Source organism: Atractosteus spatula, chromosome 10 (genome assembly GCF_055471065.1).
Source record: "Atractosteus spatula isolate fAtrSpa1 chromosome 10, fAtrSpa1.hap1, whole genome shotgun sequence".
Lineage (NCBI taxonomy): Eukaryota > Metazoa > Chordata > Actinopteri > Semionotiformes > Lepisosteidae > Atractosteus > Atractosteus spatula.
The window spans coordinates 13,980,030-14,007,022 of NC_142715.1; the positions used below are offsets into that span (position 1 = coordinate 13,980,030).

The 26,993-nt window shown below is 41.7% G+C and overlaps 3 non-coding genes across 3 annotated transcripts; all 3 read left to right on the top strand.

The window, feature by feature from the left end:
- Nucleotides 1-408: 408 nt before the first annotated feature.
- trnal-uag (transfer RNA leucine (anticodon UAG)) lies at nucleotides 409-490 on the top strand. Its single transcript has one exon. It is a non-coding gene; the product is annotated as a tRNA-Leu (tRNA).
- A 3,283-nt stretch (nucleotides 491-3,773) lies between these two features.
- Nucleotides 3,774-3,846, top strand: trnak-uuu (transfer RNA lysine (anticodon UUU)). The gene has a single exon. It is a non-coding gene; the product is annotated as a tRNA-Lys (tRNA).
- An 18,240-nt stretch (nucleotides 3,847-22,086) lies between these two features.
- On the top strand, nucleotides 22,087-22,174 carry trnay-gua (transfer RNA tyrosine (anticodon GUA)). Its single transcript is given in 2 exon segments — nucleotides 22,087-22,123; nucleotides 22,139-22,174. It is a non-coding gene; the product is annotated as a tRNA-Tyr (tRNA).
- The last annotated feature ends 4,819 nt before the right edge of the window (nucleotides 22,175-26,993 follow it).

Below are 26,993 nucleotides of genomic sequence, written 5' to 3' on the forward strand. Positions count from 1 at the left end.
CGCAAGGAACTGTAAAAAAGGCTGGTATTTGAATAAAATTGGCGAGCACAAGAAAACCACAATTTATGTGGTATTATCATCAATATCCTTCAAAATCGACGTTCAAATGAAGGATCTGAAGAAACTATGAAAAAAGCAACAGTAGTAGCAGAGGATTTTGAATTTTGCTTTTTAAGTCAGTAGATCACCGTAGAGTTGCGCCCCTACAAACAGCACAAAGGATGAATCCCACCTCCTTCATTATTGCTGTTTGTGCCGGTGAAAGTAGTGTTTGTGGTATTGAAAGCATCTCGGAAGATAAAGGTGCAGTCACTTCCACATGTCATGATATCATTAGATCCGACGACAAGAGCTGAAGCCCCCGGCATTTACCAAGCCAGCAATGTGAGGAAGAGGGGCATGGAGGGAGGTAGCGTGGCCGAGCGGTCTAAGGCGCTGGATTTAGGCTCCAGTCTCTCTGGGGGCGTGGGTTCGAATCCCACCGCTGCCAAATGTTAGTGTTTCCAGACCTGCAATACGATCAGTAAAAGCGCTTTTTGTTAGGCTGCGGGAGGTGTTTAGAGATAGACTTTCTAAAAAACAGGCTTAACATCAAGGCAGAAAAAATATTTTGTTTTCTCAACATAAATTCTCTTTGGCATGTTCAGCTTTATGTAGGAAACAACATCTGCCGAGATCACTTTTGAGGCAGTGCACATGATAGTGTACCGGCAAGTACATTTAATATTGGCTTTGGTGGTGAGCTGCTTTTGTCTGTGAAACTTTTAATTCTTCACGCCGAATCATTGGCAGGGGTAAAGCTTATTAAATCTTCGAACATAGCGCTCCATCAGAAATACTTTGTTCGTGGTCAAAAGAGATCAGAGGATTAACTTCATGAATTCACATAGCATACCTTACAGGAAAGATTTAAAAGGGGAATTGATTGTGCTTCCTGATGTTGCTCCTGTGGTTTCTTTGGATACAATGGTGAATGTTCTTTGACGTTCTACTAGAGTATCCACTGGGTGGGCTTTATCAATCAGCTCGGATAGGTCATCAGTGCTCCGTCTCCGGAAAATAATCAGCACTGTCGTTTTTTTCCTGTGCTGTCTTTTAAAACATATAAGATCACGAGTTTACAGATTTCTCCAAATAACAACTATACATTTTAACCCAGCGGTTAGCATTCCTTCAATCCAATAGTTTTACTCCGGGTAAAAAGCAGCGAAATATATAGAGAGATGATATTCAAATATTTCAACATTCTTATTGGATTACCTGTATGGATATATCGCTCAGAATTCCTAATATGATTTTGAGTTCAGTTTTGCTTTACTACTTTCAGAGTCTTTTATTGACCTCCTGAAGCAGAGAAGTGACATAATCACAAATGCGACCTACCTGTGCTGCTGTTTTTGGTTAATAATGATTATTGCGAGAAAAAAAAACAGCTCCTTGCATTAAGAGCACGCTCGCTGGTTGTGTTTGGTATTTTCCGTGGTGCTCTTCCTCAGCTGCAAAGTTATTTGGCTAGCAAAGACCTCTGAGAAGGAGTCTGAATCCGTCAACAACACAGGAATTCTAAGATCGCACTGCCGTCTTGTGTACAGAGATCTGCTTTTTCCTTATTGAGTGTTTTGGTGTTTAAGAACACGTATCCTACCTTGAATGCTAGTTTCAAAAGATATGTTACCGGATCACAGATTTTCTTGAAAAGATTTGGGGATGCACTTACCGGGATTCAAACCCGGCTCAATTATTTAGAAGGCACCTATAGCACCAACGCACTTCTGAGAAACACCGGCACATTTCCGCAATCCTCCCTCTCACCTACAAAGTTATGAAGAGACAGACGTCCAATGAAAACTAATTTGATTCACTCAAGGCTCCGCTCTTTTATTGTGATGTCATTTTAATTAATGTTAGCTGTGATAAGGTGTCGTTTCTGTCTCTTAAAGTTTAAGTCTGCTCCTTTCTTCCTGGTTTAGAAATAATGTTCCATGATTGTTTACAAACACCACTATCACTTATTTGTCCAGCTCTAACGCCTGTGTGCGTTGACAAGGCATCTCCAAAGGACATATTAAATAACATGATCCTTCCTGTTACCATTCCTGTGGTTGGAGCGTTGTTTCGCCCTTTTTCGTTCTTCTACAATATTTGCAGACAGGGCTTTATCACTCGAGTTTTACAAAACAAGTCGGTCCATGAAAATCATCAGTACTGCTGTTGTTCTATGCGTAGTTTAATCAAGGTAGTCGAGTGAGGAGGTAAAAAAGCACTCCCCCGTCGATAAATCAATCATCGTCGCCCGTGTGACTGGATATAAAAATAACTGATTCATTTTTACCCAGTCTCTGGAAGTTTCGATGCGATTATTTTTCCTTCCTTATTTCTTCATTCCTATGAATTTACTCTGTAGTAAAGGAAACGCGAAAGCGGGAAACTGTAGGCATTCTTCGTGAGTGGTGGATTGTGTTCAGAGAGCATCAGCACATCTCTAAGTCAGTTCCATTGATAGGTCTGTTGGGGATTTAGCTCAGTGATAGAAGGCATGCTTTGTATGTATGAGATCCCGGTATCTTTAGGTGCTTTATATTACTGTGCTCACATCGCAATCTTCTGTTGAATGTGAACTCTTTGCTCGTGTTCATAGAGAGCCAGATTTACACAATTAAATTCAGGCACACTCGAAGTGCTATGGTGTTGCTCTGCTGTTTTAAATGTACCTCTAAAGCATTTAGCTCTGTTAACTACCAAATGATTTGAACTAATTTTATGTTATATTCAGGAAATCCAGAGGTCTTCAGACGTGTCGTGGCTGTTGAAGAAGACACCTTTTAAATCTCACCCAGGATTTCTTGAGAGATCATTCAGCGAGCGAGTCCTCCCTCTGGACTCCGCACTGAGCTGAAAGCTGCGCGAATTCCATTGTACAACTGAGAAAAAAACTGATGGACTAAACAATGACATTTGATGATTATAAGAAATTCAAGAAACACAACAGTCCGAACACAGGTTTGAATCCTGAACGCTTAATTTAAAAGACAAAGCGAAGGATACGACCTGTAAACTCTCTTCATGTCTTACAGTTTATGATATAAAAAAAATCTTACTTTCATAGTAATTTCTTGCTGCTGATAGACGATTTATTGAATTTTAACAAAATCACAATTACAAACATCTTGGGTTAAACAGTTATTCACATACTCTAACGAAGAGAAACGTTAGTGCCTTCCGGTGTGTGAGCCAATTTCTCAAAACAATATTTGTTAGTCTCTCAGGAGGCTGCATAAGGTGTTTAGAGATAGAATTTCTAAAAGGCAGGCTCCCTGAGCTTAACATCAAGGCAGAGAAAATGTTTTATTTTCTCTACAGAAATGCTCTTTAAATTTCAACATAGTTACAACTCCCTTTATAAAGGGTGTGCACACTTATAGAACCAAGGCATTGAAAGTTTTTTTTTAATTGTTGTTCCAAAAAGTTTTCCATTTGTTTTCGTTCTTAATGTTGTTGATTAAAAGATCTTATTAAATGCGAAAAAATCTGAATGCGAAAAAAGGTCAAAATGCTATTGAAAAAATCAGTAATGTGAGGAAAGATTAATTGTGGGAGCCCCTTACCTCCCCATGTCATGCTGTATTTCTCACTCATTCTACTGGGTGAGGTGCCGTCGCTTCTGGATAAAGTCTGTCAGTGGTCATTCCAGACGGGTCAGGTATGACTGCGCTTCGGCACAAGAAGAGATATGTGACTTACGAGGATCCCGACAGTGTCGTTTGTTTTCCAGGGCCCGGATAGCTCAGTCGGTAGAGCATCAGACTTTTAATCTGAGGGTCCAGGGTTCAAGTCCCTGTTCGGGCGTTTGTGTTTTCCTTAAGTGTACTGTGAATTTCATTATAAATCGTATTTTATCTTCCACTCTTCTAGCTGTACTGTTGATATTTTAAAAGTTCATCACTTGTATTTTCTTTAGTGTTTCCTTTCACAAACCGAAAATGTTCAAGACTATTTTGTCAACGCACTCCACGTAGATAATCACAGGAAAAGTAAAGGAAACGCAGTGAGGAGCTCACACAGCGAGTACTCTTGAATACAACAAGAGGAAAAGCACACTCTGCACATCTGCGGAACATCACGTCCGAGTTTACAGTGACAGCAGAGATTGAGCGAAGTAGTTTTTTATTACTGGCTCGCTGAACGATCTCTCAAGAAACCCCGGTGGAGATTCAACAGGTCTCTAATAATCACGTTCAAAAAGGTGACGATACATTTTTCTTTTAACTAAGTAGCCTTAATGGCAACACAGTGTTAGGAGTCCGGCTTTTCTTATTTCTTCTGCAGAACCAGCGGTATCGGAATATACTGATCCGCAAAATAAGCGCTTTCGTTTCTGATCGTTTTTATTGAGCGCTGCTCTAAACTTTACATTTGCTTGTGCTGGTTTTCCTCATGAAAAAAGAAATTTCTCTAATTACATGATTCCATGATCAACGAGGAGAAAGAAATAAAATACATAATTCATTATAAGAACTAAAGGCAAGGTGGCTGGTGGTCTAAGGCGTTCAGGTCGCAGTTTCCTCTGGAGACGTTTGTTCAAATCGTACTTCTAATAAGTACTCTTTTTCTCGTTAGAGTAGAAACGATAGAAGCCTTAAGTGGGAAAAAATCACAACATCTCGCATTTCACGTGTTTAATGTTAATTGTCTCAGTGGTTGCCTCGGTGATTGATGGCTCTTCTCTCTTGCAGGGTGACGGCAAACTTCTTTAGAGAGGGAGTCTCCCACGCACGGCTTTTCTTTATCAAGAGCTGAGACAACAGAAACAGACTTCAAACTGACATTAATTACTTCATGAGCGTTTATGACCGTCTTTAAAAAGCTGAGAAAAGTCGAAAACGTCTTCGGAAAAGAGGAAATGTCTGCTGACAGTAAACTGAGCTCACCCTCAGCTGCGGACAAGCGCTCCTCGTTAGTACAGTGCTGAGTAACCTCGCTTGTCGCGCGAGAGACCGGGTTACGTTTCTGTGACAGGGCGCTGGTTAAATTTTTTAACAACCTGACTTCATTTAGAAAGTGTGTACTGTGTACTAAGTTTCGGACTAGTTAGTGCAGTAGAATATGGAGATCATCTCCAGCTCTGAGCTCAACTGCAACAAGCAGTCGTGCTGAGCAAAGTCAGAGCCCAGCTTAACGTGTGCTCAGTGTGGTGCTCAGGACACAGGGGTATTGTTGTGGTTATAATTAGCACAAACTGCACGGGCTCTGAATCAGAACATTTCAATTTATCTGATCAGTAAATTAAAATGCAGGACACATTAATATAGGATTATTACTGTGTCTCTGTCCTGTTCGTATATAACCCAATGTCCCTCACAGTTTAGAAGATACCAGTATGGACACCTAACTCGTAATTCAGTACTCATTGCAAATAGTCCCAAAACAAGCACGTCCAACAGCTGCGGGGTTGAAGGTGAACATGTATCGTATTGTAATGGCTTCTATTTCCACTGATGAATGAGACAGTTTCATGAGGAGATCCTACGCACAATTAAGCGAACACATCGCTATTTCGGTCTGATGTAGAGGCTCCATTTGTGTCAGCAGTACTATAAATGTAAGTCTTATACACTTTCAGGGGCTGCATCTGTAGCGCTTCAACTAAGAGAACTCTTTTACTTTACCGCACGGTTACATTCACCCACCCAATTTATTCTCAGAATACCAAATGGCTCAATAACCCTGTTTTCCCCTGGGAACCACCAGTGTACCGTCTCATTCCATTCAAAAATATAACAAATTTATTAAATTAATATATTCAATGAACTGTGTAACACAGAGCTGGAAAGGTGAAATCAGGATGGCTGAGCAATTGAGCAGTTGAAACTGTTGATCAGGATGGCTGAGTGGTTAAGGTGTCGAATTTACAGCCCACTAAGCAAATGTCTATGTGGGTTCAATCCCTTCTCCTGTAATTTGCTTTTGAAGTGACAGAACACTTTGAAGATTTTCACTCTATTAAAATATGTATTTACTAAATTTCAGTTCTCTTCACTCCCTGGGATAACTGAACTCTCACCATCGCATCCTGAAGGCTTTACATGCATTAGCTGTGATACAGCTCCTAATAAAGACAGAATGAAACTGTATCAATAATAAATGACGTTTTAAATAAACGTTTATTGATAAACTTCATTATTAATAAAAGTGGTGTGACAGGAAAGCAAATAAAATATTACAATGATATTCCAAGCAACTGATGTGTGCCGGAGCCAAATGTCATCAACTGTGGGCTTTGTAAATTGTTTAAAAATTGTAAGTGAAGTTGAGATAATTAACAATTTGTTGATTCCTGCAGTTACAGATTAAAACGTGAGAAGAGTTTCTCTGGGTTTATCTCTGTCCGAGAGCCTGATGTGAATATGCTGAACGCAGTGTCTTTGATTTATGTACTCAAACAACCAAAGAATCCCATTCTCGTCATCCTATGGTTTGTCAAACGTGATTTTTTTCAAAGTGGGTGTGATTTCGTTTAGTCTTTCGCTCCTGTACTAGAGCAGTAATGTTTCTAGACGCGCATGAACATGGTATAATAGGCTGACAGCAGGAACACGTGGCCCACAAGCATTAACAGTATCAGAGGTGTCTGCAGTATGTTGGTTTGTGAGCAGCGATAAAATAAAATGCCGAGGAAGCAGGTGTGCCTGCATTAATAAAGCTCCATCGAGCGGAAAAAGTAACAGAAGAACCAATCTAAATCCAACAGCAAGTTTCTGCAGCTGAAATCACAGGCAAAACTGCCACTGGTGAGGCTTGAACTCACAACCTTGGCATAACTCCACTATGTACTGCACGCTGACCAAATGCACCACTGGAGCTGCACAATGTGTTTGTTACATGTCTTAGATGTATTTATTGGAAGGTTGCGGAAATCGTAAATCACTGATTTCATTATCTGCACGTTTAATATCTAGGAGAGAGAACTCCTTCAGGTTCTACAGCTCATAAGTGCACTTTAAGAAGTCTTTGCTTTTGTGAGATGGATCTCCGAGGTGCAGCTTTTTTCTTATTACTAAAGATACCTCTACATTGTAAACTATTTGAAGACCTAGAGAAAGGAACGTGGCGTTAGTTGAAATAAGCACTGAATGGGTTAAAACTCACGCTAAAGTGATGCCTTGTGGAGAATAAATCAACATACTTTATTCGCACAGGTCACTCTGCCACGGACAAGAACGATCAGCTACCACCACTATTATTATCATTATTATTATTATTCAACCATTTGGGGAACAATACAATTGAACAATCCCACTGTTCTTATGGCAAGAAAAATAACATGAGACCACTGTAAGAATGTTGTAATTGTTTGAACAATTGATTTCTATTTTTCCCTCTTATGGGCAACACTGTGGTATTTCTTTTTCTCTTCGTTGTTGTGCACGGGCTAGTTCTGCAGCGATATTTGCCACAGAAATTTCTGCGCAGCTCCGTATTAAATCTGTTCTCAACTACCAACGGCCAGAAGACGACTCCAGTAGATAGCTGTGTAGTTGTGTAGGACCACACACGACACAGTGATAGTGGGGCTCTTAATGGACTGGTACACAGACCACACGAGAGGCAAGCAAAACGCTTTTAAAATTCCAAAGGCTCACCAAGTCAGAGGAACAGCAATGAACTGAAAAGATCTGTTACAGACGTCTATGTTAACCTCTTTAGAGCTATAAATACCATTTGTTTAATTTATCTGTAGATTAACACTCCCAAGTAACAGCACCTTACAGTACATTAATGTTAATTCCGCTGGTGTACATTAGCTGGTGTTTTTTGTAACAATTTGCTTGTTCTGCTGTAAGGAATAATAATAACATCACTTTATTAACCCTTTACAATTTATTGCATTAGGAATTATCTTTTTGCATACCCCAGCTTGCTCTCCATGAGACACACAGATAAGGAGAGAGCTCTGGGGTCAGAGCACAGGGTCTGCCATTGTATGGTGCCCTGGAGCAGTTGGGGTTAAGGGCCTTGCTCAGGAGCCCAACGGAGTAGGATTCCTCTGCCGGCAGAGGGATTTGAACAAGCAACCTTCCAGCCACAGATCCTTAGCCACCCCAAGCATATAAAGTAAAGTAAAAAATATACAGTATATAAAGCACGCGAACTTAAATGTTCAAAGTTTTCAGGCTCTTTAGCATTTTCCTTCACACATGGAAAAAGTTCAATGTGTTCTTGTCACATTTCTACACGTAGATAACACAAGATAACATGTACACAAGAACGGATGTAACAGTACAGGACATACAGTGAGGAATTCGCACAGCTTTCAGCTCAGTGCGGAGTCCAGAGGGAGGACTCGCTCGCTGAACGATCTCTCAGGAAATCTCGGTTGAGATTCAACAGGTGCTTCTTCAACAGTTACGACAAGTCGGAAGACTCACTGAAGTCCGAAAAGATCAGCCTCTGTGATGCAGTGTCCAGTGACACTAACTGTCCTACTGTTCTCTGCTAATGTAGAGGGTGAATGTAAGGTTTCTTTCTTGTAAAATATTTTCGAGCGTATTTTTGCTGCTGAAAATTATCTTGTGCATTTGAATGAATTCCGATATTGTCACCTAATTCTATACATTGTTTCATCAGACTAGAACATTTAGAGGAGCTCAACTGCATTAATTAATTGCATAGTGATAGTATTTCTTGCCGTTTAAATACGTCAGTCAAAAATGTAGAGAAGGTGCTCCTATTTTCACCATTATAAGAACTGTGATGCACCAGTATTATTTACTTTCATAAAAGTATTGTAATTGTATTGTTCTGTTCCGTTACAGTCTTGAGTGACACAAACCTTCTCTTTTACTGCACTACACAGTTCAGCACACAAGGATCCTCAGTCAAACAAACACTGCAATCACTTGATAAAAGCCATTTCTCATCCTTTCTCTTAGTGTTGGTGCTACTATTGTATGCAAAGGAGGCGACTTGACAATGAAAGGTGTGATCATCTTAAAGAGAGTCTTCATGAAGGTGTGCGTCGTCAAGCTCTCCACTGGCAATTGACCGGGCTTGTGAAGAAACCAATCTCATTCAACAATCATACAAATTGCACAGCTTAAGGCACATGAAGCGAAATCCATGGGCTAATTGACACAAAACAATGTCGCTTCACATTATCCGCAAAGCTGTTTTGCTTGTTGACCACCTCTTCCTACATTACAGTGAGCACATACTGTATATTTCAGTTCCTTCTCTTTTATTTTCCTTACTATTTGACTGTCCCTTTCCCCCATGTGGAGATGTATCCACAGCCAAAACCCTGTGTTTCGCCCTACGTTTGTGCCAGTTTTACAGTTGGTGTAGGAGCCTGCCTTACAGAGGTCCAGTGGCACAGTTGGTCAGTGTGTGGTATGCATGTAGCTGTGCACAGTGGAGTTATAATGAGGTTGTGTGTTCAAGCCTTCCCTGGAGCATTAAGTCTTTTGAACGTTTTCCACCCATAAAAAGTTCATTCGCCGTAGTAGTTTCACTGTGACTTTGCAGGTAAAATAATATTTTGTATGCGATAAATAACTGAACTAGAAAATATTGGAAAGAAATGGCTTGTCACACTATTTGCAGCAGGCACTCAGACAGAGAAATGTCATTAAAGAAAATTCATTAAAAAGAGGAGTGACATCATTGCAAAGGCGATATTTTCTGATGTCTGTTTTGGTTAATAATCATTTGCGTGGGAATTACTTCTGTCATTATTACTAATACTGATAAAAACAGAGAACTCACAGCTCTCTGGACGTTGGCCTGGACTCTAGAAAGTCTTTTTATTTGCAAGCGGCTCTGGAACTCAACACCTGTTGATGGGTCACTTCTGTCAGACACATCAGTGGAACCCAAGCCCACCTACACACACATTCACACACTGATAGATATACTGTACACCTACACTCTCACACACATTTACACTCACAGACACATCACACCTTTATACACACAATAAGACACTCACACACTCACATATATACACTCACAGACTCACAGATACACAAATAGACACTATATACGCACATAGACACCGCATACACTCTTAGGTACAGATACAGTATAACTAACACTAATGCAGATACTGCTAATATTACAACAGTAACACTATCACCAAAACTTACACTATCATTGTTACTAACACTGACAAAAACTACTACTAGATTAATAATACTTATAATAACAGTAATACTCTCATGAAAATTAACATGATGATGATGAGTGTTAATACTCTGACACTAACACTATAAGTATCACTAATATTACATAAATAATAGCATTAAAACTAAAACTATCAGTAATGCTATCATCATTAATACTCACATAGACACTACACACACTGACAGACATGCCCACACATACACTTACAAATATAAAACTACACACTGACAGACACCACACACTCACGGACACAAACCATACACACACATTCTCAGTCATGCATTCACAGTGTAGTGTTTCATAGCCGTTCAGGGACGCCAAATATGTAATCATAGTGGCTCTCTGAAGGCACCAGTTCTGTAGGGTTTGGGCATTTACTGAGACAATTATCAATTGTAGCAGTAAATCACAAAGTTGATTCTTTTGATGGCTTTAGAATCCAACCATGCGACATAACTCAAACAACGCACACACACAGGTACTAATACACGAGGATACATTTATTAATACATAGAGTATGCCTTAAACCTAACAGATCTTATCGAGAGGGTTATCAGAATACAAAAGATATATATTCAATCAGTTACGAAGTGTTACACATATCAAGAGGACATACGTTCAGTATATCATTCATTAAGACCGTTTCGTAAAGTGAACTTGGTTACAACTTCTACATTAGATACTCAAAACAAGTACATAACTCTTAGGAATTAAACTGATATCAACTGGTTGGGATAACAATTGAATTCTCGAGCTGTAATGCATTGAAGTTGAATACTCATCCAATTTCTGGGGATTCAGATCTCCTGCGGGCACAAAGAAACAGTTGCAGGCTGTTGCTGTCCAATCCGCGCTGTCTGGCTCGGTGCCAGGCTGTGCTGTGCGGCTTACGACGGTGCGCTGCAGATGCTCACTGACCGGCTAGTTAGTGTTGGCTTTAACTAGCAGAGTTTGTGCACAGGAGAAAAGATGACTGTGGGTCCCAGCAAGTCAGGAAGAGGACTGGTTCGTTCCTGATGAAGAGCTAGTTCTGAATGGTGATTCAGCTGTCCACAGTTCTGACCTGTTCACGAGGCCTGCTGCTGGTTACTCTCTGGCAACCTCCACTCTAGACTCTTAGAACAAAGGAAAGTTCTGGCCCTCGGACACACTGGCCGTTCCGTGGTTGTCCGGGCTGAGTCTCAGGATGGTCAGGAGGCGCGCTGCGAGAATGTCCTGCCCTTGGGAGCCTTCTGCTCCTGGGCCGTCCTGCCCTGGAATTCTCCTTTGAATTCCCTTTAGAACAGTCCACAGAATCCTCTCCAGAATCTTACTGAATCTCCCGAATCTGAATCTTGTTGAATCTCACTGAATCTCCCCTTCTCTGTGTTGCCTGTTTTTACCTGGAGGAACTTCAGCTCATTGATTGGCTGAAAGTTCCATGGGCATCAGAGTCCCACGTGGGTTACTCGGCCCTACCAGTCCCTGATTGGTTGATCACAGTGAGATATGAGTCACTTAGTCCTGACACTTAGTAATGCAGTCCAGATGTCCATCCGGCACTCCCTAGACTGATAGGCGCCAGTGGATGACCATTGATCATGATAGCCAGACTTAGCTAAGTGCATCCCCCTTTGGGAGCTGTCCTAGGAAACCTTAAATCACCCTGCACTAATGGTCTCTCTGTGGCTGCTCCACAGAGATGAACAGAGAAATGGGGCCTCATTTGGGAAGCTCAGAAACACTTAATTCTGCCTTATTATTAAGCCTCGCCGCTACATATCCCCCCTTTTTGAAGGTCACGAGGTCCTGAGGCGTTGTTGCCTTCAAAACAAAACAGAGTTAAGTAATGTCCCTTGCCATTAGAACATTAATCTTAAATGTCCACATTACTCCTCGAGAATTCATACCAGAACCAGCATTGGATACAAACAGGATGAATAACATCTGGAGTATGTATAAACACGGTAGGAGACATTATCTAAGTCTAGGAATTACACATCAGGAAGTTCACTGTCAATATCTGATACCTCTGTGGTAGATATTTGGGGAGAAGTCACTTCCTTTCTTTTGACATGCTACCTTTGACTCATTCATGCTACCCGGAGTACATCTTGATGTGAGAGTACATCATTCAGAGTACACTGTCAGTCATGATCCAGCTACCCGGCAGCAGTGTTACAATAACAACAGTTCCTGTTCCCAGCCCCCCGATAAACCACAACACCTGTGTTGGGTATCTGCTAGGGTGGTTTGGAGGTTTGTTCCATTAAAGCAAACTCAACTACCCGTACCTCTTCAGGCTTACTGTTTCTTGGATTTCTATCCAATTCAATAGTGTGGCACCTGAAGGCATCCAAGACCTCAAGTTTGGTCTTATATTGTCTGGTTCCAGACCGTACAGTATTAAGTTCAAGAACACTGTGGCCTCCTCGGGAACTTGCAGGAAAACTGTTTTGATTAGGTAGCTGCATTGCGGTAGCTGTATCATGCCTGTCACAAGTCATGGTGACAGTTAAATGTGGTGTGCTAACCAGCCATTTACTTCCCACCTGCTCTTCATGGGGTTCATTAACCTCCCTCTGCCCATTAGTAGCTTTACACCCTTCATTGGTGAATCGTTTAGACACAGCCAATGGATAGCTTTGGTAGCCATACCCATCTCAAGATTTGGAACCGAATTCAATCTTGGATTGCCTTCTGGGTGAGCTATGAGCGATGGGGTTAATGTCACATACTCCTCTACTGAGAAGAGTGGAATCGAGTGGGTTGGGATTTGTGCCGTGGTTAGACTGGCTACAGTGGCACTAAACTCCCTTAACAGGTCTTGTGTCAACATTCTGGCCTGTTGCACACAAGCATAAACCCACTGTATAACACCAACAATCATGTCCACTGGTTGGGGAATAAGGTTTAACCCTGTTGCATAGGAAGTTGCCTGTAGGGTTTTCCCTAAGCTTTCCAACTTTTGCTGCTGTCGATACAGTCTGTCACTACCCTCTGGCATCTCTGACACCTGCCTTCTTGGGGCAGTCAGGGTGAGAGTGCCAGTAGCACACAAACCTACCAGAAAAAGCAAACGTGCAACAGTGGCGGCAGCAATCAGTCTTCCCAAAAGTCTTTTCGGGTGGCTGATCTCAGTCATCTCCTTCTGAGTGACTGTTGCCTTTCTAAGCTGGCGCAGCGTGTACATGGTGTCTTTCTCAGTATGCCATGTGGCATCTTGGGCACCAACATCCTGGAAATCTGGGGAGATCTGACGCAGCTGCTGATGCTGCTCCTCCTTTTCCAGGGCATCTGCTTTTTCGATTTGTTCATGCCTGTGCTCTAGGAACCCTGCAGGGGGCGGTGCAGCGGTGGAGCATGCCTGACCCTCGGCTGAGTGGTCATCTGGAGCACCTGAGTGATCTGGGATTGTTACCCCATTCTCACTGTTCAGGTCCACCCTGCACACTTCCTGATTGAGGAATCCCTCTATCGGCATGTTTACAATCGTTCGCTGGGCGTGGGTGTAGGACACCTGCTCGCTCCCCCCTTCCCTCGCTAGGGGTTCAGGGAGCTGCCCCAGCACTGGGATAGCTAGTTCACTGTCTTCGAACTCGCTATCACCCACCAGGCCCATGTCAGTGCAGGCGGGGATTCTGACACCCCTCTTTGCGATGTCCTGCACTGACAGGCGGGTGGCTTGACCATCCAGCTCCAGTCTGGGTGAACCACTGTTGGTCAGACTCAGACTGACAGACTGAGCTGGTGGCTGTAAGAAAACCAGCTCGGCTTTCATTCCCTGTCCCTTCTGGGGGACTGGGTGTGTTGGAAACCCTGCCGTTGAGGCAGGAACAATCAGGTCAGTCTCACTCACTACCTGGTAGTTGTGAGAAATAATGTTACCTGACTGCAGGTTCCCTGGGTCACAGCAGAGGGAATCGGCATCTGGGATCAGGTGTGTCCACAGCGCAGTAGTCTCAGCGTCCAGCTGGACCTCCTGTCTAACCTGTGAATGTTGCACCAGGGGCACCTGGTGGTGGCCCTGTGACAGCTGCTCAAGCAGATCCTCACTAATAGAGGACCTGTCAGGGCTAAGGGTGAGGGCTACATCACCAACCTGCTCTCCTGCCATCTGGATCCCTTCCACCACTGCAGGGTGGTGTTCCTGACCCCTCTTGGGTGCCAGGGTGCACAGGGAAAGCTCCTTTTCATCGCCAGGTGGGGAGATCTGCTCCTCTTTAGGGATGTAAAAGGGGTGTGCTTTACCTGGTGGATCAGGCGGCTGCTTGGAGCACCGCTCCTGTGGCAGGGAGGCTGTTGTGACCTCAGCCGGGACACGACTTCCCTGTATATCCGGGGAACAAGAAAATATTTTTATTTCTTGTCCAGAGGGAACAGAAGGAATCTCCACATAGGCTTCTGTGTTCGGTGGGCACTGTGTGAGCACAGTCTGCCTCTTGGCCCCCCTTTCCTTCTGTACAGAAGGCTTAGGAGCCTTGACCTGTTTCCACACTTTGCCTTTCTGGTGATCCACCAAAGGTTCCACTCTGAGTCGCATGCCCTTTTCTTTTTCAACCCGTTTGAGCTTGCCGTGTGACATCAAACACCTTTCAACCTCAGTGTCAATCAGTGTCTCACTGGGTAAGACATCTCCCATGGCAGTCTTGAGGTAAAAGCTTCCTGCTTTTCCTCTGTGTTTTACTGCCTGCTCTGTGACTTCAGGGGTGGAGTCAGCACTCACTTGGGAGTGGCTGGCCTCATCCAGGCAGGAACCCTTCCGCTCAATCAGATAGACTGAGGGAGTGGGAGGGGGCGGGTCTCCGCCTCCTCCAGTGGAGAGTATCAGCTCATTCACGCTTCCGGCAGCCTTGGGGAGCGGTTGTCCCTGTCCTAATAAAGCTTGTTCAAGCCTGGCCAGGCGGGTGGCTACTGAATCCTTTTGTTCAGCTTTATCTAGCCCTTTTCCTCCCCCGGTGTTCTCATGGCACTTAGGACGCTGGGTGCGGTCCTGTGTGCATGCTTTGGAACGGGGCTTAGCCAGCTCAGGAGCCTGTGCTCCTTCGAGCAGGAGGGAATTAACCCTGCTGGCTCTGACGGCGAACACGGTCGCTTTAGCAGCTTTTTACTCAGAGCGACTTTGGACATCATACTCCCAGGCTTTCTGCACGAATCTCTTAATATCAGTCATTTTCATGGTCTGTGCATCTGTATGCATTAAGATCATCTTTCTGCCTGATGGGTGGAGATTCGCAATGAATAAACCCTTGAAATGTGTGTTCTCTTCGCAACCCTCATCATTTCGCCCTGCAAAATAAGTTCGTCTAAGTCTCTCGTAATATTCGCGAGGGGACTCTGCTCTCTCGTGCTTAATGTTAAGGGCGGCGGCTATCGCGGCAGTCGGGTCAATAAACGCACTGTATTCTTCGATAAGTGCATGACAAAGCTGTTCAAAGTCATTACAGACTTCTTTCATCTGCCTAGCCATCCACTCATGTAAAGCTCTGCTGGTAGTTTTCCTGACCAGAAACACTTTCTCCTGTTCTGTGGCGTTTGGCAGGTACTGCAGGTTATACCTGAGGTCTTGAATATAACTCTCGATATTATTCTCTGACACTGCGGGGTCAAATCTCTCTATGTCCTTCGCTAGCTCTCTCAGAGAATGGAGGTTTATTCTCCTAGCTTCTCCGCTGACGGAGATATGACGGAGATCGTGGTCAGACTTGTCGCTGCTAGAGAGAGTGCTTAATAGCGACTCGAATTCAGACCTTTTAGCAACCATCGTTTAACTTAAAGAGTATTACTTTTAAGTACGAAATCACAGTTTAAGATCAAGTATGCAATCAAACCGGTAGATTGCAAAAGATCACAAAACAATCAAGCACAGCTTAAAGAGCAAGGGGAACTTTTTCTTTCGGCTTTCAGCACACTGTATTATCGTGAATGAAACCCGCAGCGTTTTATATTGAATTATTCCGCTTGGTTGATTCATTTCAGTCTTGCCACGCCCACCCAGGGACGCCATAAATGTAGTGTTTCATAGCCGTTCAGGGACGCCAAATATGTAATCATAGTGGCTCTCTGAAGGCACCAGTTCTGTAGGGTTTGGGCATTTACTGAGACAATTATCAATTGTAGCAGTAAATCACAAAGTTGATTCTTTTGATGGCTTTAGAATCCAACCATGCGACATAACTCAAACAACGCACACACACAGGTACTAATACACGAGGATACATTTATTAATACATAGAGTATGCCTTAAACCTAACAGATCTTATCGAGAGGGTTATCAGAATACAAAAGATATATATTCAATCAGTTACGAAGTGTTACACATATCAAGAGGACATACGTTCAGTATATCATTCATTAAGACCGTTTCGTAAAGTGAACTTGGTTACAACTTCTACATTAGATACTCAAAACAAGTACATAACTCTTAGGAATTAAACTGATATCAACTGGTTGGGATAACAATTGAATTCTCGAGCTGTAATGCATTGAAGTTGAATACTCATCCAATTTCTGGGGATTCAGATCTCCTGCGGGCACAAAGAAACAGTTGCAGGCTGTTGCTGTCCAATCCGCGCTGTCTGGCTCGGTGCCAGGCTGTGCTGTGCGGCTTGCGACGGTGCGCTGCAGATGCTCACTGACCGGCTAGTTAGTGTTGGCTTTAACTAGCAAAGTTTGTGCACAGGAGAAAAGATGACTGTGGGTCCCAGCAAGTCAGGAAGAGGACTGGTTCGTTCCTGATGAAGAGCTAGTTCTGAATGGTGATTCAGCTGTCCACAGTTCTGACCTGTTCACGAGGCCTGCTGCTGGTTACTCTCTGGCAACCTCCACTCTAGACTCTTAGAACAAAGGAAAGTTCTGGCCCTCGGACACACTGGCCGTTCCGTGGTTGTCCGGGCTGAGTCTCAGGATGGTCAGGAGGCGCGCTGCGAGAATGTCCTGCCCTTGGGAGCCTTCTCTGCTCCTGGGCCGTCCTGCCCTGGAATTCTCCTTTGAATTCCCTTTAGAACAGTCCACAGAATCCTCTCCAGAATCTTACTGAATCTCCCGAATCTTACTGAATCTCCCGAATCTGAATCTTGTTGAATCTCACTGAATCTCCCCTTCTCTGTGTTGCCTGTTTTTACCTGGAGGAACTTCAGCTCATTGATTGGCTGAAAGTTCCATGGGCATCAGAGTCCCACGTGGGTTACTCGGCCCTACCAGTCCCTGATTGGTTGATCACAGTGAGATATGAGTCACTTAGTCCTGACACTTAGTAATGCAGTCCAGATGTCCATCCGGCACTCCCTAGACTGATAGGCGCCAGTGGATGACCATTGATCATGATAGCCAGACTTAGCTAAGTGCATCCCCCTTTGGGAGCTGTCCTAGGAAACCTTAAATCACCCTGCACTAATGGTCTCTCTGTGGCTGCTCCACAGAGATGAACAGAGAAATGGGGCCTCATTTGGGAAGCTCAGAAACACTTAATTCTGCCTTATTATTAAGCCTCGCCGGTACAACAGAAACAAATAGACACTACACATACTCAAAGACACACACTCATAGACACCAAACACTCAGAGACCCCACACGCTCACACACTAACAGACACAACAAGCTCACAGACACATACCCACAGACACACAGCCCACACACACAGAGACACCACACACTTCCAGACACGCACCCACACACGCACAGATACCACAAACACACTTATCTACAGATACACGATAACTAACACAAATATAAATACTACTTATACTTCAACAGTAACACTATAATTATAATTAATATTAACATGAATATGAACATTAAAACTAAAACAATCAGTAGTGCCACTGTCATTAATACTCACATGAACACTAGCATTAAAACTTCCAGTTGTAATCTCACTAATATTAACATGAAGACACTGATATTAGTATTAGTTGCTACCCGTGACGTCACACCGCTCTCTGTGACAAATGCGAGACACTTATACGCGAGGAGTGACGGGGCGCCTGTTGCCGATATTACCATTCTTATGATTTATAAACACTGGAAAAATGCATTTAAACTGTTACTTACATACATTTATGAACTTGAAATATCATTTTCTAGCTCTAGGATACAGTTACCTAAATAATAATATGAATAATCATTGTTTAATTTCGGATTGAACATTATTAACCCTAAATGCACTATGGTAATTGGTCGATACAGTCTTTATTAACTGTTTTCTAGATACTTAAACAGGGTCAAGAAATGAATCAGTACTCACCAATTGGTGAAGTTAATCGATTTTTCTACGGTTCTTCAGTTTAAATAATCGGTTGTCGATAGATAAGTGATCAATAACTGTTCTCCGTGCACTCCGTGCACCTCCCGCGGTCTCTCTCTCTCTGATCCCGGCGCTCTGGCTGGTGTCTGTAACGTCACAGCGCTTATTCTGACAGAGCAGAGCGCGTCTCTGCTGCTTTTGAGTGTCTTTTTCATGAATGCCAGAGGTACTCGAAATGTTGCAAAAAGAAAAGCGTTTACTTCACAGATTAATGTGTTACAAAGTGTACCCGTGTGGAGCAGTAGAGAACGAGCACGAGTCCTTGAAATAAGCGCTTTCAAGGGTTTTACATGAATCATCAGAGTATAGAAGCCAGGAGGATCAGACTCATGTTCCTGGAGGTTAAAACGTGTATCCTGGTTTTATTTCCACCCAGCTCTCAGCTCTATAGGTAGTCTGATGATTTAAATTAACTGTATAACTGTTACAAGACTTCATCTAATTGTACATTTATAAGACTGTCTGTGAGACACTTGTGAGAGCAGCTGAATCCCAGGGCTGGTGTAGAATCACACACAAACAGGTCTTCTTCTGTGTGATCTGAGTCCCACTGCTCAGGGCTACAGACTGGTCAACTGGTCACTATTGTAGTCACGACCATCGGCCTTTGGCTACTAATAATCAATATACTGATCAGAGTGTCAATACTGGTGTTTATAACATAAATACAAAGATAATTCCACACTCACTTGTGTTATAAAACACTTAAAAAACATGTTTGGAGCCTGATATACAGTAAAGAAAGTAATACTGAAGGGCTGGAAGTCCTGGAAAGGGTTAATAGAACCTTCTTGCTTCCGATCTGGAACAGAGCCCACAACTGCCAGATCAGTGACCCCTGAGCCCAGTTCACAGAGAGGAGAACCAGGAGCTCTTTTATGTCTCTAAGAGGGCTGGGAGAAAGGAGAAAAGGGGGAGATGTGACTTGAGTCCAGGCTGATCTGTCTGATATTGTTCATGTAGCAGCACTGATTGTCTGAATATCTTCTGGTTCTGGATTGTGAGGATAGAGAGCAGTACGGCGTTGAGCTTCTGTCTGAGTGTGAGTCTGAGCTGTGAATCTGACTGAGAAGAGAATAATGATTTTTTATTCTGCCTCTGAGAATTTTTATTCTTTGCCAAGTGGTGTTACATCCCCTTCAGATACTCTGCACAGACTGCCAGAGTGAGAGAAGAGGAGAGAGAGATGGACAGATAAGAGCACACACAGCGAGAGAGACATACGTCTTGATTTACTTTGAAGCAAGTGTTCATTTCTTTTCTGGAACAAGTTGTTTCTGAACTTCAAGAAATTCATACAACTTCTAAAAGATAAATTAATACATGTATTCACTCCCTTTTCTGTAGATTACAGCCTGCGAAAGATTAAATGAAGTTCTTGGTTACTCTTGGTCAGTGCACCAGAAATACTGCCAGCTGGCAGGAAAATGACAGTATTTTATTTTCTTTAACTACAAACATGTGAGTTGTGAAAAGCAACTGGAATGTTTCCCTGTGCAGCTGTTATACAAAGGGCTGGTGGGTCAAACACACTCAGGGACGCGCTTCAGATTGTGTTGATGTAAACATAATCTCCACTAAAAATTGAAGGGATTTCTTCGCAAACCCTCTTGAATGTTGCAGGAAATCTTCGTGTTTTACTCGTGTGGAACTAAAACAAGTAAACAATTAAGTACCTAAGTCAATGTCCAAGAAAACCATTTTCAGGTGTGGAATTTTTCTTTAACTGTCTGTTGGGAGAATTCATTTATACACCCGTTGTATCCTTAGCAAAAGTATTTTAAAATTAGAACACAGATTTGTTGGAGATCTTGACAATCCTTGACAATCATTATTAAATGACCATTATACAAATGTGCGTTGATATTTTTTAATATGTACCTTAATTGTAATATATATACATAATTGCTTTGATATGGATGTTCATTTGAAGGAATTGAGGAAACTATGAAGGATCGCAGAACAACCAAAGATACATTTGGGCATCTGCTATTGGTAAAGATGAAAGAGTACCGTAAGTGTGAAGCTTGCATACACACGAGAGAAAAAATCAGTTTTAATGCACTTCATTAAACTGATGATGTGCTTATCAATCGTGCATAAACTGTACATAGCAGAGGATGGTTTCGATCCATCGACCTCTGGGTTATGGGCCCAGCACGCTTCCGCTGCGCCACTCTGCTGACAGCGGCTGTAGAGTGATTCAACAAAACTGCTCTATCTTTGCTTTCTAAAAGTGCGCCCAAGATGAAAAGTCTAAACGGTAATCGCAGACGTCACTTTGAGCACTTGGTCTTTTATAGTACAAATCATCACACGCTGCTCTACATGGGTGTGTCTTCAATATCGCTGAGAAGCAAACCTTTTGCTTTCCGAGGCAAATGATTCTTTCGTCGTTAATTCCCAAATCTTCAATGAGAATCAGTGAAACGAAAATCAAACACTTGTACACACTCGCGTCCTAGCGTGAAAGAATAATCTACACCCACTTTTTAACACTGAAAATGATTCAGGAAGTACAGCAAAGTTCTAAAATAAGCGAATGCATCTGCATACATAAAATGTCAGTTTTTCAAAAGTAAAATCTTCAGCTTTGAAAGATTGTCATCCATATATTTTCGTTTTTCTCTTTTTTTACATAACACTCTTTCGAGAAACAAACTGTCTTTTAATTAAGGCTTCATTAGAAAATGTGTATCTTGGTTTGCTAAGTTAAAATCGGCACATCCCAGTGGGCAAAAGATGTAGAATATACGACTATCAAACGCATACCTTAGACGTGTAAATGTGCTCCGTAACTGGTCTAGAATGAAATTCTAATATACGTATATCGTTATACGTCAATTAGACATCTATGATTATATGTTTATTATACATAAATGGTTGGAGTTCTATTATACGGCTGAATTTAGAGGACTATTATACATATATAGTTAAAGGTCTATTATACATCAAAGAAAGATTTTTATAGGTGTAGAAACTAGTAAATAAAGCCAATGATTTGTTTTAGAAATTTATTCTTAAAATATACAATTATTCACACCTGAAAAATATGTAGTTCAAATTATAGATTATATACAATATTGTAATCAACAAATGTCTAATCATCATAAAAAACACAACTAGTAAACTTCAGTTACAAATTCTAGTAACATGGCAATATATATATATAGTAATGACAAACACAAACTAATTACATGAACACGCTAATATTTAACTCAAAACCACATTTCGATTCAAATATAAATTTTAAAATTTACAACTTCTTTATTTCCACGAAAATATTATTAATGTAGCACAAACGCTACTTTCTAATAAAGACAGAAAGAAACTGTTTGTTTTGTGTCTCATGGTGATCCTCCTCTCGATACTAATGAAATGTTTAATATGATCCCTCGAGAAAAAAAAAAGGAGTCAATTTCCGCCTGGAATGATTGATGCCCCATCAAACATTTTGTAATATCCCTGGAAGTTTATACAGTAGAATCCTGGTTCGTGGCTTAAATTCAAGGTAAACAATACTAAGGAAACAAGTTGGAAACTTGATGTCGAATTGGGATTTAAATCACCCGGAACATTTCACAACATTGGGCAGTATGTGCCAGAAAGCAATGTTTGACATTCCTTCGATAGCTCAGTTAGTAGAGCGGAGGACTGTAGAGAAATCAAGGGGGAATCCTTAGGTCGCTGGTTCGATTCCGGCTCGGAGGAAGGTGCTTTTTGTGTACTTTAATCAAAGAGTTAAAAAAGCGAATCTGTTTCAATCAGACATTGATCAAAAGCTCAATAAACGACGAAGTAGAGGTTCCTGTTCCGAATTCAGCCCACGTCTGATTGTCTTGTTTTGGCCAAGATCTGATCTTTGAATTAAGGGACTACTGTACACTGTCTGCTTTGTAAGTCAAAAATACATACAAATGTCAAGTTTTTTTGTAGATATAAAGGTGTTCTCTGTTTTCAAAGGATAGGTACTTAATTGGCATAATGATTTGGTATTGATTTTGTATCGTTGTATTATAAAGTTTGTGCTTTCTGTGTTTTTATCGTATTGTGAACTTATTTTTTAAACAAATGCTTACAAAGGCAAACACGGCACACATCTGTTTATACCAGTGGTGAATTGTACATTTTTATTAAGTACAAGCTACTGTGCACTTCTGGGAGTATAACAGGTTCGATATAAAGTGGCAAAAATATAAAAGGGGAAAATACCCCACACTGCGTGTAAAGCCCTCGTTGTGACTGTTTTAGAAAATTGAGGCCCAGGATCCAAATCTTCAGTTCTGATTTTTTTAAGTGATACCTTTCCTTCCTGGCGTGGAAGTCACACGATGTGAGCAATTGTTTTTTTTTACGTTACGATCCAAAGAGCCTCAGACGCACTGTAACCAAACCAGGATGGATTGTGCTGGGAGCCGGACTGAGCTCATTCTCACTCCCTGTGCTAAAAACAGAATTAGCTCTTCCCTGAACATCATCTTCAGCTGCTGGATGGTACTCTGCGTCTTACTGCTCCGGCAATTACTTTGACGAAAGACAGATCACTTGTGCGCTTTTAACCTTCTCGCAGCTACGGGCGAGACTGACGCTCGCGATATGAAGGCACCCGCTGGTACACATTCTCTAACTTTCACAATCGCGACAGACTTCGCTTTTAAAAAAAAAGTAGATATAGCCCTGAAAAAAGCATTAGCTTTTTCAGTCTTTACATTAATCTATTTTGAATCAAAGTTTGATTTTTTTTATTTTTTATTGCATTTTACATTATAATAATAATCATTATTGCTTACACGTATATAGCGCTGTTCTGGATACTCCACTCAATGCGCTTTACAGGTAATGGGGACTCCCCTCCACCACCACCATTCTCCTGAATGATCACAGAGAGTCAGGACCTCGATTTTACGTCTCAGCCGAAGGACGGCACCTGTTTACAGTTTAGTGTCCCCGTCATTGTACTGGGGTATTAGGACCCGCATGGACCGCAGGGTGTGCGCCCAGCGACAGAAACCAGACGTGTTTCGGGCTCGGCTGCGAGCAGGACAATGACGTCACGGGGACAAAGTAGAGGAAATCAAAACGGTTCTATAAAAGACCTGTGTCAGCTGTTGGTTTGCAGTCTGGACTCTAAATCCTCCGATCCGATTTTAAATCTCTCTAATACCTGAGCTGCGGCTTCTTCCGAGTATTTATTCGTATACTTAGTATGTGTAAGTGTATAGATGAAACCTTTCATATATTGTTCAGTTTAAACCAAAATGCTTTACTAATACAAGAGAGAAGTATAGTATGAAGGATGTGACAAATTTATGATTTCTTGGAACAAAACGGTTTTTATTTGCATTGGAAATGAAGCGGAATTTTAGCGCGACACACAAACCCTTTGTCTTTTTTAGAGAGTGATTTTTAAACAGACATAAATGTAGAAAACGTGTTTTTTTAGCACTACAATAGCAGGGTCAGTGGCGTAATGAATAACGCGTCAGGCCTCGCGTCAGAAAATTATCAAAACTGTCCTTGTTGTAATTAGCACGAACTGCACAGGCTCTGAATCAGACCATTTCAATTAGTCTGATCATTGTAGGACACGTTAATGTAGAATTATTAATAGGTTTATTAGTTAGTTAGTTCAGGTTTACCCACCTGAACTAATGTAAAATTATTACTTGGTCTGTCTCGTTTGTATATAAATGAATGTCTCTGACAACTTAATGTTAGTTTTATGATGTAGGTCAGGCGTTGACATATGCACGAGTATACAAAATGTCTCACTCCTGATTCAACTCATGTTCTATAGGAGATTGGCGATTCCTCCTGTTTCTCATACAACCATATCAGAACAGAAGCCCGTGTCACCCAGCTGTGATTCAAGATCGACTCGACCCTTTTTTGTTCGTGATCATTATTTTCTTTAGTTATGATCAATATTGAACTTTTTCTAAATGAAATGACAATAATCAAACATGCAGGCAGATTTTTGAAAAGTATTCGGAATTGACAGGGTGCCCCTTTGGAACAGTCGTCAGAAAATGTGAGAAAATGAAAGTTATGTAAGCTCTCACACAAAGCATTGAAGATTGGAATCTGAGTGTAAAAAAGCTACCCGTCTCCCAATGATAGGCAAGGACACACACCATGACTCGAATAGACTCAGCGAACATTAACACCTATGATATTAAGAGTGCTTTGCACGTGTCGAACTTCAAGAAGGAACTACTACAACAGTTGTGGACATAATTCAATACCACCGGCAAAGTCCAATGCCGGCAACGTCTGAGAAAATAATGTTCACTCATGGAATTTGGTCTATGAATGGCTGGCGAGAAAATTCATTTATACTCCTGTTGCACCCTCAGCTGAAACATGTTAAAATAACAACGCAGATTTGTTGGAGAACCTGACAAGAATTATTGGGTTAGCACTGTATGTTATTTGGTATCTTTACTTTATTTTATTTATATATTTTTAATATAAATGTTAACATGCATGCTGTATAATCTATTGTCATTTTAAAATATGTTAGCTGTGGATGCGAGGGGGGCTATTATACCTTGTGAAACACGCAAGGAACTGTAAAAAAGGCTGGTATTTGAATAAGATTGGCGATCGCAAGAAAACCACAATTTATGTGGTATTATCATCAATATCCTTCAAAATCGACGTTCAAATGAGGGATTTGAAGAAACTATGAAAAAAGCAACAGTAGTAGCAGAGGATTTTGATTTTTGCTCTTCAAGTCAGTAGATCGCCATAGAGTTGCACCCCTACAAATAGCACAAAGGATGAATCCCACCATCTTCATTATTGCTATGTTTGTGCCGGTGAAAGTAGCGTTTGTGCTATTGAAAGCATCTCGGAAGATGAAGGTGCAGTCACTTCCACATGTCATGATATCATTAGATCCGACGACAAGAGCTGAAGCCCCCCAGTCCAAGCCAGCAATGTGAGGAAGAGGGGTATGGAGGAAGGTAGTGTGGCCGAGCAGTCTAAGGTGCTGGATTTAGGCTCCAGTTTCTCTGGGGATGTGGGTTCAAGTCCCACTGCTGCCAAATGTTAGTATTTTAAGACCTGCAATACGATCAGTAAAAGCGCTTTTTGTTAGGCTGCGGGAAGTGTTTAGAGATAGACTTTCTAAAAGACAGGCTGTCAGCTTAACATCAAGGCAGAAAAAATATTTTGTTTTCTCAACAGAAATTCTCTTTGGCACGTTCAGCTTTATGTAGGGAACAACATCTGCCGAGATCACTTTTGAGGCAGTGCACATGATAGTGTTCCGGCAAGTACATTTAATATTGGCTGTGGTGGTGAGCTGCTTTTGTCTGTGAAACTTTTAATTCTTCACGCCGAATCGTTGGCAGGGGTAAAGCTTATTAAATCTTTGAACATAGCGCTCCATCAGAAATACTTTGTTCGTGATCAAAAGAGATCAGAGGATTAACTTCATGAATTCACATAGCATACCTTACAGGAAAGATTTAGAAGGGGAATTGATTGTGCTTCCTGATGTTGTTCCTGTGGTTTCTTTGGATACAAAGGTGAATGTTCTTTGACGTTCTGCTAGAGTATCCACTGGGTTGGCTTTATCAATTAGCTCGGATAGGTCATCAGTGCTCCGTCTCCGGAAAATAATCAGCACTGTCGTTTTTTCCTGTGCTGTCTTTTAAAACATATAAGATCACGAGTTTACAGATTTCTCAAAATAACAACTATACATTTTAACCCAGCGGTTAGCATTCCTTCAATCCAATAGTTTTACTCTGGGTAAAAAGCAGCGCAATATACAGAGAGATGATATTCAAATATTTCAACGTTCTTATTGGATTACCTGTATGGAGATATCGCTCAGAATTCCTAATATGATTTTGAGTTCAGTTTTGCTTTACTACTTTCAGAGTCTTTTATTGACATTGCTGATGCAGAGAAGTGACATAATCACAAATGCGACCTACCTGTGCTGCTGTTTCTGGTTAATAATGATTATTGCAAGGAAAAAAAAAACAGCTCCTTGCATTAAGAGCAAGAGCAACCAACGCGCTCTCTTGTTGAGTTGTTTTTTTTCCGTGGTACTCTTCCTCAGATGCAAAGTTATTTGGCGAGCAAGGACCTCTGAGAAGGAGCCTGAATCCGTCAAGAACTCTGAAATTCTAATATCACATTACCGTCTTGTGTAGCTCAGTGGTAGAGTGCATGCTTTTCATGTATGAAATCCCTGGCATCTTGAGATATCTTATATTGTTGTGCTCACATCGCAATCTTCTGTTGAGTGAGAACTCTTTGCTCGTGTTCATAGAGAGCCAGGTTTACACAATTAAATTCAGTCACACACAAAGTGCTACAGTGTTGCTCTGCTGTTTTAAATGTACCTCCAAAGCATTTCGTTCTGTTAACTACCAAATGATTTGAACTAATTTTACGTCATATTCAGGAAATCCAGAGAAGGTCATCAGACTTTTAGTGGCTGTTGAAGAAAACACCTGTTGAATCTCACCGGGATTTCTTGAGAGATCATTCAGCGAGCGAGTCCTCCCTC